This window comes from Callithrix jacchus, chromosome 19, assembly GCF_049354715.1.
Source record: "Callithrix jacchus isolate 240 chromosome 19, calJac240_pri, whole genome shotgun sequence".
Taxonomy (NCBI): domain Eukaryota; kingdom Metazoa; phylum Chordata; class Mammalia; order Primates; family Cebidae; genus Callithrix; species Callithrix jacchus.
Window position 1 is genome coordinate 42,896,332 of NC_133520.1, and position 13,614 is coordinate 42,909,945.

The 13,614-nt window shown below is 36.8% G+C and overlaps 1 protein-coding gene across 23 annotated transcripts in view; it reads left to right on the forward strand.

Moving 5' to 3' along the window:
* The window catches only part of CEP170 (centrosomal protein 170), a 137,218-nt gene that overhangs the window by 15,380 nt on the left and 108,224 nt on the right, over positions 1-13,614 (forward strand). For 3 of the 23 annotated variants that reach the window (XM_078357202.1, XM_078357204.1, XM_078357205.1), the window contains exon 2: positions 1,552-1,664. The exons of the other annotated variants lie outside the window; for them this stretch is intronic. The gene's annotated coding sequence lies outside the window, so the exon portion shown is untranslated. The remainder of the gene's footprint in view (positions 1-1,551; positions 1,665-13,614) is intronic. 23 annotated transcript variants of the gene reach the window in all.

Sequence of the window (13,614 nt, forward strand, 5' to 3'; positions counted from 1 at the left end):
TATATATATATACCATACACTCTAGTATGTCTGCTATATGAAAATTTATAATGAGGAAAATTATACTTTTAAAAAACGTATCTACCATTAGGTTTGGGTTACTTCCATTTTTTAGCTATTGATGCCAATAATCTTTTATCTATTTTAGCTGCTTTTTACCCTTAAAATTGCTGAAGCTCTTCTCTAAATGAAATACGTCTCAATATTCTTTTTTTTTTTTTTCAGGACAGTTCACTGTGTTGCCCAGGCTAGAGTGTAATGGCGCAATTTTGGGTCACTGCGTCTTTGACCTCCTGGCCCCAAGCCATCTTCCTGCCTCAGTCTCCCTTGTAGCTGGGATTACAGGTGCACGCCACGACACCTGGCTATTTTTTTTTTCATAGAGACAAGGTGTCACTTTGTTGCCGAGGTTGGTTTTGAATTCCTAGGCTCAAGCGATCCTCCCATCTCAGCCTCCCAGAGTTGAATATTCTTTAGGCTGGCTGTGCCTAGTGATTCCCTCCCTTAAGAGAATTCTCATATTTCATCTTCTCAGAAATAATCAAACTACAAAACAATTCCAGTGAATTATTACATACCTCATGGCCTTCTGGTAAAGATAAACCCTAATCACTTTAAACATCAGTAACCTAAGAATTACAATATATGAAAGAACAGACTTGCTAATACAATGAATATTTTAAAATTGTAGACAAAAGATAGACCTGATTGTTTATGTAATTTACTAATTTATATGAAATTCATAATGATGCTGCCTTTTTGGAGACAGAGTCTCACTCTGTCACCCAGGCTGGAGTACAGTGGCATGATCTCGGCCCACTGCACCCTCCACCTGCCAGGCTCAACTGATTTTCCTGCCTCAGCCCCCAGTAGCTTGGATTACAGGTGCCCACCACCATGCCCGACTAATTTTTTGTATTTTTAATCGAGATGGGCTTTCACCATGTTGAAGAGGCTGGTCTTGAACCCCTGACCTTAGGGTGAGCCACACACCTCAGCCTCCCAAAGTGCTGGGATTACAGGCATGAGCCACAATGCCCGGCCTACAGTGATACTATGTTAAATAAATTAAAATACAAAGCACCTTATTTTCTTTTGATTAGATTGGAATTTTCTTTTCCAGCATCCATTATTTTATCGGCTGTAGGTATGAGTTATTTAACGAAAGCTATCCTTAATGAAAGTAACAGTGTCATTTGTTGGTTTGAGAACTGAACTAGCTAGAGTACCACTAGCCATGTATGAATATGTAAATTTAAATTAATTAAAATTAAATGAAATTAAACATTGATCTTTTTAGTTTTATTAGCAGTATTTTAAGTGCTCAGTAGTTAACACATGGCTTGTGGCTAACATATTAGACAGGAATATTTCCATCATCACAGGCTATTGCACAGTGCCGGTACAAAGATATTTATAAAAATTATAATTTAACATGAAGATAGAAAGAAAAACTGAATAATTTAGGCTAGTAATTAGCAACTGACTGTTATGCAGTAAAGAGTATTAGTGATATAGTCACTACATACATTCTTTTTTTTTTTTTTTGAGATGGATTCTCGCCCTGTCGCCCAGGCTAGAGTGCAGTGGCACGATCTCGGCTCACTGCAACCTCCGCCTCCCCGGTTCGAGCGATTCCCCTGCCTCAGCCTCCAGGACTACAGGTGCATGCCATCATGCCTGGCAAATTTTTTTGTATTTTTAGTAGAGACGGGGTTTCACCATGTTAACCAGGATAGTCTCGGTCTCCTGACCTTGTGATCCACCTGCCTCAGCCTCCCAAAGTGCTAGGATTACAGGCATGAGCCACTGTGCCTAGCCATTACATTCTTAAAATATACTCTGAGAGTTTTTAGTTTTCTACACTTTGAAGTTTCAATTCGGTTTTCATATGTTATTCTGATACTGTGATGGAAATGATTTGCACCACTTCCCAAATAGTTAATGTATAGTGAATGAGTAAAGGTATTAAAGATGAACAGAACCATTTTTAAAGGGCACAAGAATTAGTGGTATTGCCCAAATTAGTTGCGCACACATGGCAGGGAAATTGTTGTCATGAGTGAGCTAAGAACAGTGAATCACAACGTTTGGCTTTCAGGGTCTTACAGACCCTTAACTCCCACTGCTTTCTTCCCATTGTCACTCCCTCCTTTAGACAGTTTCAGCTCTTTGAAACAGCTTTGTGAGCCTTTTTCTGCTCCTAGTGCTCTATGATCTGACAGTTTTTCAGATTTATAGTTGTTTAGTGAACGTAGAGATAGTTTACTATTCCTTCAGATTCTAGGTTTCTAAGAAACCTCCATTTTACTACACTCCAACTTACTACATTTGCCTCATTTCTCTAGATTGATCTGCTAATTTTGGTCAGCTTGTTTTTGGGTTTTGGTGTAAATAACGGATTACGTTTTGTCTGTGGACTTCTCGAGGAGAGAATGTGGCTGAGAAGATTGGAAATAGGCTAACATTTACATGAACTGTTGGCAGTTATTGCCCAGCGTGTCAGAGAACTCTTTAAGTTAAAATGTATTGCACATCAGTGATACTCAAACTCTTGCCAAATCCCAGACTGTCGGAATCACCTGCATCATGTTAAGGTATATTTAAGAAAAATACAAAGGAGATAACAATTTGTGGGAAAAGCCCAGTATTTCGTAGCTGAAGGCCCAGATTTGAATCTAGGTGGCTCCTGTTTATACTGTATTTGTAGCCTTGAATAAGCCTTTAACTGTAGTTTTCTTCAGGGAAAAATGTTTTTTGAATGATTGTTTGGGGAGTTAAATGAAAGGATGCAAGTATTAATATAAGCAGCTAGCACACTGACACAAAGGAGGTACTTGATAAATGTCTGAATCTAAGCCTTAACTGATTTTTTGGTGTAAAGCAACACCAAAATTATGCTTTAATAAGGGTAGTGCAGTTCTCCAGAAGAAAACAAGTTAGACTTTGCATTTTTCATAAACTGGCAGGGAAAACCTAGCAAGAATTTTTAATGCCTAGATAATTTATGGAAAAGTGTAACTTTTCCGTCAAATCTAAGTCTTCTTTAAAAAATATGTAATAAACTCAGATATAGAATATGTGGCTTGGCATTTGGAATGTCATCTTCACCTATTTTTATGAAAAGTGGGGTTTTCTGTTTTAATGCTATTTCAGATTTAAGTTGCAGCTTATATTTCTTTCTTTTATACCTATTTGCTTTAATTTCCTTTTAAAAAAGAATTAATAATGTATATGGCAGATGGTAAAGGTAAAATTTAGAGCAATCATTCCAGAATAATCATGAGTGTATGAAAGCAGAAATTTTCCCAGTAATGAGTTTGTTCACATGAGGATGAAACAAGTATCTTCGTAAGTATCCAAAAAAAACACAGCTGTGGATTTATTCTTTTGGAATAACTATATAAATAAGGGTGGAGATTTAAAATAAATAAATTTTTTCCAAGAGTGTATTTCATTATGTAGAATTTTTGAATATGTTCTAAGCATATATCACTCTCTCAAAGATATTTCCCTACCACCCCAGCTTAAAGAGCACCCCCCGAATTATCTTCTTCTCTTTGGTTTTTCATGTTTCCTTCTTCCCATTGTCCCTGAAGTTTTCTTATTCATTTATTTACTATTTGTCTATTTTTGCTTCTATGACATTAGGAACTTTTTCTGTCTTGATCCACTCTCTTTCCTCAGTGTCTTATAGTGCTTACTACTGGGTTTTATTTTATAGTACTCTGTAAAACAGAGTCATCATATGTAATCATTGTATAATGTTTATGTTCATTTTCTCCAACTTGAAGCATTTTTGTAGTTAAAAACAATTATGTATGTATACACACATATGTGAAATTCTTAGAACAGTGCCTGTCTCACATTAAGTGTTCAATAAATTCTACCAATTACGAATAAAATGATTTGCTTTTATAATCTGGTTTCCATTTTATTTGATCCTGAGTGATAACGTATATTTGCACCTTACTTGATCATGAATCCTTAGTTGAATTGCCACTCCTAATTATTTCCTTCATTTTCAGAAATATGTGGCATCGAAAGACAGACTGCTGGTGTTGAGGATATAGTTTATGTTAGGAACATTTTAGGGGTGAAAATGTGAAATAGTATTCCTGAATTTATACATTTGTTTAAAATTGTGTCTTTTAGATACTTGGTGTGATGGGGTAAAAGACACGACAAAATTACAGATCCCAGTTGATCTAATGCCTTAGTGTGTTTATTTTAGTTTATAAGCTGTACTACTGTTCAGATTACAGTTTTGTAAGGTAAAGTTTATCATTTTTACCCCCCTTTGTTTATATTTTCATTGATTTTATTAAGAAAACCAGATCTTCTTTCTCGTACAATATATTCATTCAGGAAACAAAGCTAGGTCCTGGGCCAAGCCCATGGAGATTATTGTCACCTGTTGGTACCAAAAGAAAAGTTGTCACATGTATGCCTAAGTAGATTAATATCTTATTAAAATGAGAAATACATAGGCTAAAAGAAAGCATTTTCTAATATGTAGAGGGCTAGTCCTACTGTGAAGCCAGGTATTTCTTTCTCTGCAATAGCAGGAGTTGTAGGGTAAGAAGAGGTTTATTCTCTGTAAAGCCATCTGGTGATGAATCAGCCAGCCAATTGCCAGAGAATAAGGACAGATTGCCCCTAACATGTGTTTTAGCTCAAGTAATTTTATACACTGACTATCATTTTTATAATAATGATTTTTTCTCAGGCTTAATAATTTGAATAAACCAGTTTCTTTTTATGGTTGATACGGTGCCCTATTTTGTAGTTCTCTTGTAATATTGTCATGTATCAAGTGCACTATTCATTATTGCCTGTCTCAACTTAAGTATTATAGTAATTAACATCACTCAGACCCCTCTTGCCATCATTCCTTGATTTGAATTATATGTGACTAGTAGCAACTTTTAAAGATATTTCTAAAAAGCAGTAAAATGTACATAATGTTGAAACCTGTGTAGTGAAGCTGTATGCTCTGCTCAATAACTGCAATTTTTCTTTGTTTCATGTTTATTTAAATGTAAAGCTTGGCTATTAATATTTTAGTCCATTAAATCATGAAAAGAACTCTGATCTAGCAGGAAGCCAGTTTTAAAGTTAATGATAGCTTTAGCTGTAAATGTAATGATGTAAATGGGACTGGAAGGTGGGCCAGTGCTCACATCCATCTGACATCCAAATGTCTGAGCTTTAAACTTTGGTGAGATCACTGGTGAAAACAGCTTTACGTGACAAAAAGACAAAGAGGCCAGGTGTGGTGGCTCACTCCGTAATCCCAGCACTTTGGGAGGCTGAGGCGGGTGGATCCTGTGGTCAAGAGATCGAGACCATCCTGGCCAACATGGTGAAACCCTGTCTCTATGAAAAAGACAAAAATTAGCTGGGTGTGGCAGTGCACGCGCACGCCTGTACTCCTAGCTACTTGGGAGACTGAGCCAGGAGAATTGCTTGAACCCAGGAGGCGTAGGTTGCAGTGTGCTGAGATCATGCCACTGTACTCCATCCTCGGTGACAGAGACTCCATCTCAAAAAAAAAAAAAAAAAAGACAAAGAATAATAAAGAGGCAACCGAAGAGAACTGGAACTAGGATTTAATGGCTAGATTTAATTGCTGTTAAAGGTTAGATTATTAATTTCACTTCCTGCCTCTGGAAATTTCTAGGTTATCCTCACTTCAAGACTTGTAGCAGCCCAGAGGCTACTCATTCATTGAAAATAGCTTGTCAGATGCTCACTCCAGATAAAACTTTGGGCTAAGCTCAAGGGATATGAAGATGAAAAAATGTCTCTGTATTTCAGCTCTGGGCTGATTTACAATGATACCATCCCTACTGCTACCATCCATGTCTGGAGTAATGACAACCTCCTGTTGTTCTAGAAATACCATAGGCTTATCTCTCTCATGGCATCTGCTAACTACCATTCCCTATAGTAGTGAGTTCCTTGAGGCAAGATTTTTTTGTTTTATCTTTGTGTGCCCCCGATCCTCAGAATGCATGGATTCTGCAGGCTTCTCAATAGCTGTTGAAAGAAGGGAGGGATGGAGGAAGATGGTTTTTCTGCCTTCAAAGATCTCATCAACTTGAGATGTAATCATATAGTTACAGTATAGAATTATTAATGCCAAAAACTGTAGTCTAAATTATAGTGTAATAAATGTTTGAACAAATATTGTGGGACTGCAGAGAAAAGAATGTCTGACTGTGCCCTGGGGAAGTGGGAATGAACTTACTGAAAAACAAAACTGTTAGTTTTGTACTTTCTCATACTCTGAAATTTCTTAAGTGCTGAAATTGATAAGTACAGTAGATAGAGACTGATATAATGTTGTATTATATCTAGTCTGCTTTCAAGAATAAATACGACAGTATTAGAAGAGACAGTGAAGGCTAGGTATGCTGGCTCACACCTGTAATCGCAGCACTTCATGAGTTCAAGCAGAGAGAGAGAAATAGAGAGAGAGTGAGAGTGCATTGTACTGACAAAAAGAAACCGTGTCAAATATTGTGTAACTAGAAATATCTTAATTTCTGCTTGCTTTCAAAAATGTTTGAAAGATAGCCAGTTGGCTTTTTCCCTCCTTTTTCACTGACCTCCCACTGCTTTCTAGCCTCCATAGTTTGTGAGAAGAAATCTGCTGTTTATCTTACTGAGGATCCATTGTACATGAAGAATCACTTCTATCACTGTTTCAAAATTCTATTTCTTTAGGTTTTGTCAATTTGACTATAATGTTTCTTATGTGGAGCTCTTTGAGTTTATCTGCTGGTCATTTATTGAGCTTCTAGGATGTGTATATTGATGTATTCTGAAAGTATTTTTTTATTAAGACTTGAAATACTTTTCTGTCATATTTCCTTCTGGGAGACCTGTAATGTATATGTTAGTATGTCTGATGGTATCCTATTGGTGCCTCAGGCTCTGTTCATTTTATTTCATTTGTTTTTCTGCTTCTCACATTGAAGATAAGACAACTTCAATGATCTTATTTTCATGTTCACTAAACCTTTCTAACTCCTGTTTATATCTGCTTTTGAGCCCCTCTAGCGCGTTTTTCTTTTTTCTTTTTTCTTTTTTTTTTTGGGAGGAAGGCAGGAAGGGAGGGAAGGAGGATGGTAGGGAGGGAGGAAGGAAGGGATGAAGGAAGGAAGGAAGGGAAGAAGGGGGAGGGAGGGAGGGAGGGAAGGGCAGGGAAGGGAAGGAAGGAAATCAAGCAATGAGAGAGACATTGCTGACCTGGATCTAGAGGTTTACAAGTTGATTTCTTTTTTTGAGAGAAGGAAAGAAAAAAAAAATAAGTAAAGGAGAGGAAGAAAGAGGAAGAGAAAGAGGGAGAGTAAACGGAAATATTGCTTTATTCTGAAAAAAATTGGGTATTAATAATGGCCAATCAATGTTTCATTTAAACTTATGAGTAGGTGTGATGTGGTATTGACAAGAATGTATATTTTGTGTATTTGAAGTGGGGAGCTCTATAAATATTTATTAAGTTTACTTGTTCCAGATCTGAGTTTGAGTCCTTGATATCCTTATTAATTTTTTGTCTCATTGAGTGTAAGTCTTTATGTATCTGGGTGTTAGGATCATTAGCTCTTGTTGTTGCATTGATCCTTTTACCACTGTATCTTTGTTGCTTTAAAATCTATTTTATCCGATACGAGATTTGCAACTCCTGCTTTTTATTTATTTATTATTTATTTTTGCTCTCCATTTGGTTGGTAAATCTTTCTTCATTCCTTTGTTTTGAGTCTTTGTGTATCCTTGCATGTGAAACAGGTCTGGATGTAACATGCCATTGGGTTTTGGCTGTGTCTTTTGATTGGGGGATTTAGTCGATTTAAATTTAGGGTTACTGCCATTTGATGTTAACTGGCTGTTTTATCCATTCGTTGGTGTAAATTCTTCTTTATGTTGGTGCTCTTTACTTTTTGGTATATTTTTAGAAAGGCTAATACTGGTTGTTTCTTTCTGTGTGTAATGCTTCTTTTAGAAGCTCTTGTAAAGCAGGCCTGGTGGTAATAAAATCTCTGAGTTCTTGCTTGTTCATAAAAGATTTTATTTTTCCTTCAGTTGTGAAGTTTAGTTTGGCTGGATATGAAATTCTGGGCTGAAGGTTCTGTTCTTTGAGGATGTTGAATATTGGCCCCCACTCTCTTCTGGCCTGTAGAGTTTCTGCTGAGAGATCTGCTGTAAGTCTGATAGGCTTGCCTTTGTGGGTAACCTGACCTTTCTCTCTGGCTGCCCTTAGTATTTTCTCCTTTGTTTCAACCCTGGTGAATCTAACGATTATGTGCCTTGGGGTTGCTTTTCTTGAGGAATATCTTTGTGGTGTTCTCTGTATTTCCTGGGGTTGAATATTGACCTGCTTTGCTAGTTTAGGAAAATTTTCCTGAATAATATCCTGAAGGGTATTTTCCAGCTTGGATTCATTCTCTCCGTCGCATTCAGGTACACCTATCAAACGTAAATTTGGTCTTCTCACATAGTCCCACATTTCTTGGAGACTTTGCTCATTCCTTTTTAGCCTTTTTTCTCTAATCTTTTCTTCACGTTTTATTTCATTGGGGTTGCTTTTCTTGAGGAATATCTTTGTGGTGTTCTCTGTATTTCCTGGGGTTGAATATTGACCTGCTTTGCTAGTTTAGGAAAATTTTCCTGAATAATATCCTGAAGGGTATTTTCCAGCTTGGATTCATTCTCTCCGTCGCATTCAGGTACACCTATCAAACGTAAATTTGGTCTTCTCACATAGTCCCACATTTCTTGGAGACTTTGCTCATTCCTTTTTAGCCTTTTTTCTCTAATCTTTTCTTCACGTTTTATTTCATTAAGTTGGACTTTGACCTCTGATATCCCTTCTTCTGCTTGAACAATTCGAGTGTTTAAACCTGTGCATACTTCTCGGAGTTCCTGTATTGTATTCTTCAGTTCCATTAATTCACTCATACTCCTCTCTAAGTTGTCTATTCTCAATAGGATTTCATCAAACCTTTTTTCAAAGTTCCTAGTTTCTTTACGTTGGGCTACAACATGTTCTTTTAACTCACCGAAGTTTGTTATTATCCATTCCTTGAAGAGTGATTCTGTCATCCAGATGCGCTAGTTCTCCATCAAGCCTTGTTCCATTGTTGATGTGGAACTGTGATCATCTTTAGAGGGAGAGGCGTTCTGACTTTGAGTATTCTCAGCTTTTTTACGCTGGTTTCTTCCCGTCATTGTAAATTTATCCTCCTGTCGTCTTTGAATTTACCAACTTTCAGATTAGGTCTCTTGAGTGGGCGTCCAGGTTGTTAGTTCCCAGGGCCAGAGCAGCGGCGTTAAAACTGATGGTGCTTTTCTTCCCAGGATTCCCCTGTCGGGCTTCCTTCTTGTGTCCGTAATGGGCGACTCTGCCTTCGCGGGGCTCCAAACCTCAGTCAGAAGGGGAAGCGGTCCTGTTTACTCTGCTCCGAGAGCTGCCGCGCCGAGGTGCTGGCGGAACCGCTGCGCCGGCCACTAGAGTTGTGCTGGCGACCCGTGTGTTTCCTCCACTGGGGATCTTCTGCTCCGTGAGCGACAAGAATTTGTCTGAAAGTGTGGCGTCCTCTAGTTCTCTGTGCCTTCACTGAGAGCTGCGATCCCGGGATGTTAGCGATCGGCCATCTTGGATCGTCCCTCTAAGTGCGTTTTTCTTATATAACTTATTCTGCTTTTCAGCTCCAGAATTTGTTTGGTTCCTTTTCATAATATTTGTCTTCCTGTTGATATTCTCGTTTTTCTCATATACCATTTTGCTAATTTTTTTGTTGATGGTTTTTTTTTTTAGCTCATTCATCATATGTAAGATAGTAAACAGTTGATTTAACACTTTCAACTAATAACTGCAATGGACTTTAACAGGATAGTCTTTGTCACATCTTTTTTCTTATTTTCATTTTGTTATTTTTTATTTTTTGAGAACTATACTTTTTATCTTTTTTATTTATTTTTATTTATTCATTTATTGTGAGGCAGTGTTTCACTCTGTTGCCCAGGCTGGAGTACAGGGCATGATCATGGCTCACTGCAGCTTCAACCTCTTGGGTGCCACCATGCCCAGCTATTTATTTTTTGCAGATATTAGGTCTTACTATGTTGCCCAGGCTGGTCTTGAATTCCTGGGCTCAAGGAATCCTCCCACCTCCACCTCCCAAAATGGTGAGATTACATATGTGGGCTACCATGCCCTGTAAGAACTAGACCTTTTAAACATGTGGTGGTAGATCTGGAAATGTAATTTTTCCACTCTCAGTAAGGGATTGCTGAATCTTACTTATTGAGTGTTGTAGTGATGATCTGTTTGTGACTTTGGTAAACTGTTTTTGCAAGGTGTGTAGTTTTTGTTGTATTTGGTCACTGGAGTTTCTTCTCTTTTCTCTGTGGTTAGCAATTAACCTGATAAAGATTGCTTTAACTATCTGGCCTCAAAAAGGTGAAAGAGAAACAAACACACACACTTTGTCTTTATATAATAAATTCCTTGGAAGTTTCTTAGGCCTGTGGGTATTGAAACACTGGTGGCCAGCTTTTATGTCGGTTCCTCAGTAATCAAAAGCAGCAGTGGGATCATGCAATCCAGTATTTGGAAGACTCGGTCCTTTTTGCATACCCTGGCTCCAGGAAGCCACACTAGGAATGCAGGAGGCTGTCTCCAGTCTGCTCTTGGAGTTGCTGGGATTGTGACTATGGAATGGGTGATAGCTGCTACGATGAAGGATGGAAATTCCATGACATTTACCATCCTCTTTTACTATACGCCAGAGTTCCAAAATAGTCACTAGGTAATTTCTGTCAATTGATATCTTCTTGTGTTTTTTTTCCCCTTACAGACAGGATACCTGAAATGCAGAAATGTAATGTATACATTTTTGCAGTGATTTAGAAAGCATGGGGGACTGATAATTTAACTCAGAAAATCTACTCTAAAACCCATGTCTATTGCACTAATCCAGAAATTCTGGAAAGAAGTGTACCTGTATTACATCAGGTTAAGACCTTATTCATGTTCTATACAAGTTGCAAACCCAAAGGCTCCTTTTCCACCATTTAGAGGAATCTGAGTTGAATTATGTGCCTTGGCAACTGAGGAAACTACCAACCAGGTTTTAGTTTTATCCATGTGTGTTAGTAATATTCAATTAGTAGAAAATGAGTATCCAATACTGAGGGACCAGTAGGAAAGCTGTCTGACAGGGAGAGAGTCCCATATAAAAACACATAGTAGCTTTGGTTTATATCACATTCCCACTCAGCAGAGAAGCTGTAAGTGGACTCTCAGAGTCATTCCCCCAGCTCAATAAATAAATACCCCACATCTTGAGTATTACGTGTTTTGTTTGTATTTTTCAGAAACTGTATATTCTTTTAAGTTATATTAAAGTTAAGATGAAATATGTAAAAAGCCATTATTTTTATTTTATCCAACTATATACTTATTACATTTTTATATTATATAATTATATATTACATATTTGTATTTTATATAATTACACTTAATATGTCAATCCTTAAAGTATGTTTTTATAGCATATGAATAATGCTTACTAACTTTGTGATTTTACTATGTTAAGAAACTGTTTGTAATTCATATTTGGCTGTCATGTTGTAGTTTACTGTATGTAGGCTAGATTTATTTTCTTTTAACATGTATTTTTTTTAATATTTTAATAAAAATTTCTTTCTTTTTTCTTTTTTTTTAAAGACAGGGGGTTTCACCATGTTGGTCAGGCTGGTCTTGAACTCCCGACCAGGTGATTGGCCTGCCTTGGTCTCCAAAGTGCTTGGACTATAGGCGTGAGTCACCATGCCCGGCCTTTATCATGTCTTAATATTGTTTTTTTTTTTTCAGTTTCCTTGAGTAAATGTGTAACTGTTGACCTATTTATTCATGCTGTGTTTTAAAATTGTCCTTCCCTGAAAATGCAGTATGCGGATGATATACTGCATTTAGATTGGAGGGCTTTTTTCTCCAGTAAAATTTTGATTCCCTGTTATAGACTTGGCCAGGAAGCATATATTCTGAACCGGGGAAAGAAATGCTAAAAACCAAGTAGACAGATGGAAGACCAACAACATCTGCATTAAGGAGTTGAGTAAATGGGAGACCTAATAATCCACGTAAATCAACTGTATCAGATAAGCTGAGAAGGGAATAAAGTTGATTGTGTTAGGTTTATAGAAAATTATTTGATTGCTTTGGTGAAACCCACTGTTTTTTGTATAGATAACATATAATATACAGGATTTTACCTTAATGTAAAGTTCTGCATTTTATAGGATTTTGCTTTAGTGTGTAGAGATACATTTCTTCTTGCAGAATATTTCATTTCACTGCAGTATAGTTTGCTTCTAATTCAAAGTGTAGTGGAATATACCATTGCATGGGAAGATATTTACAAGTATAGTCTTTTGATTCTTAAGAAAGAACTTGAGTATATACTGACATTATTCTTATTTTATTGAAGAAGAAACTAAGGGGCATGGGATAAATAGCTAGCCTAAGGTCATGCAGAATAAAAAGTGATGGAACCAGGATTCAGACTCATATCTGTCTATTCGACTCCATGGCTTATGCCCTTAATGACTAAGCCCCATTACCTAGGATATCCATTCTCAAAGCTCTGTCCACAGGTCTTTGGGAAACCCTTACAAGGTCCACAGGGTCAAAAACCTTTTTCATAATGCTATCAAAGCATTATCTGCCTTTTTTATTGCGTTGACATTTGCCCAGACATTACAAAAACAATACAAGTTTCAGGCTCTTTAGCATGGATCAAGGTAGTGGCACCAAACTCTGCAGGGAGTAAGTGTCTTTATCACTACTACATACTTGTAAGGTTTTTTTTAAAAGTTAGTTTCACTTAAGAATTATCTTGATGAAATGATAAAAATTATTTATTTCATTAAATCTGACCCTGGAGTCACATCTTTTGAATATTCTATATGACTAAATAGAAATATGCATAGAGCATTAATGCTGTATACCAAAGTGCTGGGGCTTTCTGAAGGAGAAATTGTGTCATTATGTGAGTCGTCTGCGGAACTAAGCTCTTGATTTAATGAAATACCATTTTACTTTAAACAAATGACTGAAAGACACATTTTGTTGTATAGACTTGAGTATTTGGTAGACAATATGAGTTTGTCACTTCAAGGAAAATAAGTGATGGGTTTTTTTTTTTTTGACTGATGATAATGTTTGAGCTGTCAAGAGGAAGTTAGAATTTTAGAAACTTGATTCAGCCATCATGAGCTTAGCAGCTGCCCTGTACTGAAAGAGTTTTATGATAAGAAAGGTGGTAATGTTAATAAATGTGATGTTTTAAAATAATGTAATGAAACACATCAATATTTGGAAGATGTACATTACTCAGGAAAGCAATATTTTCCAAAGGACCAATGCATACATAGTGTTATAAAATCCCATCAAAGTATAAGATGGATTTTTATGTAACATTGTTTTTTTTTTTGCATGCACTTAGGGCATATTTTATATAACATTGTGTGAAAAGTTCATTGATATTGTTTCAGATTCCATATTGCAAAAAACCATCAAGAAACTACTGCTTATATAGC